The sequence below is a fragment of the Salvelinus namaycush genome, chromosome 34, assembly GCF_016432855.1.
Source record: "Salvelinus namaycush isolate Seneca chromosome 34, SaNama_1.0, whole genome shotgun sequence".
NCBI classification, from domain to species: domain Eukaryota; kingdom Metazoa; phylum Chordata; class Actinopteri; order Salmoniformes; family Salmonidae; genus Salvelinus; species Salvelinus namaycush.
In genome coordinates, this window is record NC_052340.1 from 12428007 (window position 1) to 12434127 (window position 6121).

The following is a 6121-nucleotide window of genomic DNA, read 5'->3' on the forward strand; positions in this document are numbered from 1 at the left end:
CAGTCTATGTCATGGAAAGTTGTCAACTTATTAATTTTGTGTATGGTTTCCTAGAATCAAGGGTGGCTCAACTTACCCTTTTAGCCCAACTTACACCACTCTCCCCTCCACCATGGACACATGTCCAAACAAATTTGGTGTGTCAATCTGTCTGTTATATTTGTTGCTTGTGTGCACCACGCTGTGGGCATTTGTGATGCTCTGGACTGGATACTGGCCCCTTTAGGGATTGGGAGACTGAGGACTGTCATGTTATTCACAGCCCTACAGGGGGCACTCTACTAACCTTCCCCTGGGCAAGGTGAGTCTCACACAAGCTCAAAGTACTTTTCTTTATTTTAAAGGAGTCAAAACAATCAAACACCACATTTGTTCCTTGTAGATACATTTTCAAAAGGGTGAATTAACTATTTGTGAAATTTAGCTGTGGCCAATATTTGAGACACTACCCTCTGTATTATTGGCCAACGTGCAATCATTGGAAAACAAACTGGATGATCTAAGATTAAGACTATCCTACAAACGGGACATTAAAAACTGTAATATCTAATGTTTCACGAGACGTGGCTAAACGCCAACACAGATAATATAGAGCTGGCTGGCTTTTCCTTGATTCTGTAGGACAGAGCAGTTACCTCTGGTAAGAGAAGGGGCAGGGGTGTGTGTCGATTTGTCAATAACTGCTGGTGCGCAATGTCTAATATTAAAGAAGTCTCAAGGTATTGCTCGCCTGAGGTAGAGTACCTCATGATAAGCTGTAGACCACACTATCTACAGAGAGAGTTCTCATCTATATTATTCATAGCCGTCTTTTTACCACCACAAACCGATGCTGGCACTAAGACTGCACTCAACGAGCTGTATAAAGCCCTAAGCAAACAAGAAAATGCTCATCTAGAAGCGGCGCTCCTAGTGGCAGGCAAACAAATCTTTTTTACCTCATTTCTGCCAGCATGTCACATCTGCAACCAGAGTGAAAAAAACTCTAGACCACCTTTACTCCACACACAGAGACACATGCAAAGCTCTCCCTCGCCTCCATTTGGCGAATCTGACCATAATTAAACTCAGCAAAAAATGATACGTCCTCTCACTGTCAACCGTTTATTTTCAGCAAACTTAACATGTGTAAATATTTGTATGAACATAACAAGATTCAACAACAGAGACATAAACTGAACAAGTTCCACAGACATGTGACTAACAGAAGTGGAATAATGTGTCCCTGAACAAAGGGGGATAAAAATCAAAAGTAAGTCAGTATCTGGTGTGGCCACCAGCTGCATTAAGTACTGCAGTGCATCTCCTCCTCATGGACTGTACCAGATTTGCCAGTTCTTGTTGTGAGATGTTACTCCACTCTTCCACCAAGGCACCTGCAAGTTCCTGGACATTTCTGGGGGGAATGACCCTAGCCCTCACCCGCCGATCCAACAGGTCCTAAACGTGCTCAATGGGATTGAGATCCGGGCTCTTCGCTGGCAATGGCAGAACACTGACATTCCTGTCTTGCAGGAAATCACACACAGAACGAGCAGTATGGCTGGTGGACTTGTCATGCTGGATGGTCATGTCAGGATGAGCCTGCAGGAAGGGTACCGAAGGAGGATGTCTTCCCTGTAACGCACAGCGTTGAGATTGCCTGCAATGACAACAAGTTCAGTCCGATGATGCTGTGACACACTGCCCCAGACCATGATGGACCCTCCACCTCCAAATCAATCCCACTCCAGAGTACAGGCCTCGGTGTAACGCTCATTCCTTCGACGATAAACGCAAATCCGACCATCACCTCTGGTGAGACAAAACCTGTCAGTGAAGAGCACTTTTTGCTAGTCCTGTCTGGTCCAGCGACGGTGGGTTTGTGCCCATCGGTGACGTTGTTGCCGATGATGTCTGGTGAGGCCTTACAACAGGCCTACAAGCCCTCAGTCCAGCCTCTCTCAGCCTATTGCGGACAGTCTGAGCATTGATGGAGGGATTGTGTGTTCCTGGTGTAACTCGGGCAGTTGTTGTGGCTATCTTGTTCCTGTCCCGCAGGTGTGATGTTCGGATGTACCGAGTCAGCTCGGTCAGCTGTCCGTCCTGTCTCCCTGTAGCGCTGTCTTAAGCGTCTCACAGTACGGACATTGCAATGTATTGCCCTGGCCACATCTGCAGTCCTCATGCCTCCTTGCAGCATGCCTAAGGCACATTCACGCAGATGAGCAGGGACCCTGAGCATCTTTCTTTTGGTGTTTTTCAGAGTCAGTAGAAAGGCCTCTTTAGTGTCCTAAGTTTTCATAACTGTGACCCTAATTGCCTACTGTCCGTAAGCTGTTAGTGTCTTAACGACCGTTCCACAGGTGCATATTCATTAATTGTTTATGGTTTATTGAACAAGCATGGGAAACAGTGTTTTTAAACCCTTTACAATAAAGATCTGTGAAGTTATTTGGATTTTTATGAATTATCTTTGAAAGACAGGGTCCTGAAAAAGGTAGGTTTCTTTTTTTGCTGAGTTTTCATGTTTCAAACATACCACTGTAGTCCCTGTGCCCAAGAAAGCGAAGGTAACCTGCCCAAATGATTACCTCCCCTTAGCACACACGTTGGTAGCCATGAAGTGCTGTGAAAGGCTGGTCATGACTCACATCAACACCATCGTGCCGGAAACCCTAGACCTGCTCCAATTCGCATACCGCTCCAACAGATACACAGATGACACAAACTCAATCGTAATCCACACTGCCCTTTCCCACCTGGACAAAAGGATCACCTATGTGAGAATGCTGTTCATTGACTACAGCTCAGTGTTCAACACCATAGTACCCACAGAGCTCATCACTAAGCTAAGGCCCTTGGGACTAAACACCTCCCTCTGCAACTGGATCCTGGACTTCCTAATGGGCAGCCGCCAGGTGGTAAGGGTAAGCAACAACACATCTGCCACGCTGATCCTCAACACTGGGGCCCCTTAAGGGTGCGTGCTTAGTCCCCTCTTGTACTACCTGTTCACCCACGACTGCGTGGTTAAGCATGACTCCAACATCATCATTAAGTTTGCTAACGACACAACAGTGGTAGGCCTGATCACAGACAACGAGGAGACAGCCTATAGGAGGAGGTCAGAGACCTGGCAGTGTGGTGCCAGGACAACAACCTCTCCCGAAATGTGAGCAAGACAAAGGAGTTGATCGTGGACTATGGGAAAAGGAGGGCCGAACAGGCCCCCATTAACATCGACGGGGTTGAAGTGGAGCGGGTCGATAGTTTCAAGTTCCTTGGTGTCCACATCACCAACAAACTATCATGGTGCAAACACACCAAGACAGTTGTGAAGAGGGCACGACAACACCGTTTCCCCCTCAGGAGACTGAAAAGATTTGGCATGGACCCTTAGATTCTCAAAAGGTTTTACAGCTGCACCATTGAGAGCACCCTGACCAGTTGAACCACCGCCTGGTATGGCAACTGCTCGGCATCTGATCGTAAGGTGCCACAGAGGGTAATGCGTACAGCCCAGTACATCACTGGGGCCAAGCTTCCTGACATCCAGGACCTATATACTAGGCGGTGTCAGAGGAAGGCACAAAAATGAAGGCCCAAAAGGGACACCCAAGTCATAGACTGTTTTCTCTGCTACCGCACGGCAAGCGGTACCGGAGTGCCAAGTCTAGGACCAAAAGGCTCCTTAACAGCTTCTACCCCCAAGCCATAAGACTGCTGAACAATTAATACTATGGCCACCCAGACTATTTACATTGTTAATTATCTATGAAAAGTCATTTTTCAAATTACCTCGACTAACCTGTACCCGCACACATTGACTTGGTACCAGTACCCCCTGTATATAGCCTTGTTATTGTTATGTAATTTTCTTGTTACTTTTTCTTTTTCTTTTCTTTTTTACTTTAGTTTATTTAGTAAATATTTTCTTAACTCTATTTCTTGAACTGCATTGTTGGCTTGTAAGTAAGCATTTCAAGGTAAGGTCTACTACACCTGTTGTATTCAGCACATGTGACAAATAAGATTTGATTTGATCAATGTTCACCAATGCATTCTGCTTTTCGCCACCCAACTCTCTAAGCCAATATGTGGTGGTAGTCAGACAATGATAGCAAAATACCACTGATCCATCCATAGAAGTAGAAGAAGAAATTGGACCGCTCAAGTGGATCAATTTCCCTAAGTCGGTGAACATTGTTGGTCATTGCCTTTCAAAATGTCGACTGCATGTCGACTGCATGGCTACATGTCGACTGCATGAACTTTACAAAAAAACATGTAATCAAAGGTACTGCAGTTTTTTTATGAAGTCACCTTCAAGTTGCTGCAGTTGCTTCTCACTGGCTGCACCATGCAGCCATCAGCCTGGCAAGTGGGAGGCACTATTTGTCAACCAATCATTAGGGTGTTTTTAAATGGTGAATCCCAAACCCGCCCCTCACCCCTGCCAACTAGCAGGGCTCCAGGTCGTCACGTGTTGCTGACGAAACTCTGAGGGTGACTTCCAGAGAGTGGTGAGGGGATCAATAAACCCATCGGGTGTGTTCGAGCAGTAAGGCTTTAACGCAGCCGACTGTAGACGAAAGTCAACGAGTGAAGTCGGAGGAGGGGCACGGTTTGCCTACAGCAAGAGAGCGACTATAAGGACACTGCTGACCTGCAAAATGACTATCCAAAATCTAAAACTGACCCTTAACTTTAACCTACACTAAATCCTTAACTACTTTGGTCCCAGGGATTATTTTAACTGGCTAAATCCTGTGTAACACCTAGTAATTACATTGTATTTATGTAGATATTATATGTCCTCTGTGGTGTACTAGTGTGTTTATCTTCCCACTTGGATTGCACTTCCAAAAGCTTTAAAATTAGGGCCAAGTTGAGACCCAGACCCGAACCCTAACCTCATTTTTACCAATTCAGAAATGAAATGTAGATTTGCAGGTCAGGAGTGTCCATATAGCCTTTTCCCTACAACAAGGCTCCTAGCAACATGACAGTGTTGCCATTGTTTATAAAAATGTTTCATTGTTTGTAATGTCAAAAATAAACATGGAATAAGCAGCTACAGGGACTTGGAGGCGCTTGCATAAAAAACTGCATGACCTTTGATCACATGGGTTTTGCAAAGTTCATGCAGTTGACATGTTGATGCAAGGCAGGTTTGCAACACACTTTGAAAGGCATGACCACAGACAGAATTGATCAGCTCAAACTCCTCCATATAAAGAATAATGGGGCCGTTCGAGCTGATCACTTTTGTCATGTCGGTCACCGGCTTTCAAAGTGTATTACATTATTGGGGAAAAAATTGTCGGACTTGCACCTTCATGTCCACTGCATGAACATAAATCATGTGATCAAAGGTCATGACATTTTGACTGCAGTCGACTGTTAGTTTCTGCAGTTGCTCTTCACCAACTTCATCCTGCAGCCACCAACTGCATTGTGGGAGGCTCTAATTGTCAACCAATCACTATTGTCTTTTTGTTTGACCTACAAAGACGTTACTGAAACAGGAACCAACTTTGCTGCAATTCATGTATACAGTGGATATGTACAAATTCATGTGATATTTGGGACTGTCACTAATTGATTGAACAATGTACACACATTTGATTTCAGTTTGTGCTTGCGTGATATGGAGGTTGGAGGCATGTTTATTTTAACATTATAAAGAAAAACTTTGATAAACAATGACCCCGCCATGTCGATCTGAGTCTTGCTGTTGGAAAACCACATTAGTGTCCGGCCATTCGGCTGACACCAAATGCACCTCCCCCCGACTTTACTCCAATTTATTCTACTGTCGTGGCTTCACTCAAACGAGCACAATAGACAAAGTTGTGCCAGGGGTTCGTTCAGTTCGATTGAATGTCTGCTACGTTACGTCATGGTTTGTACTGAACGGCACGTTTCCTCAGAACGTCCTTCAACGTTCTTGAACAGACTTTGAGGTACGTTTGGTGGGTATAGTTTTAAAGCAGTGAGTGACGTATTTAAAGTGCCGGTCCCCAACCCACCATCTCTCCGTTTTTGAACTGGTCGTTCAGAACCGCACCTTGTCCCTTTAATTGAGCGTTGCAGTACGTTTTTTCTAACTGAACGCATCCCTGTTGTTCATGCGAAT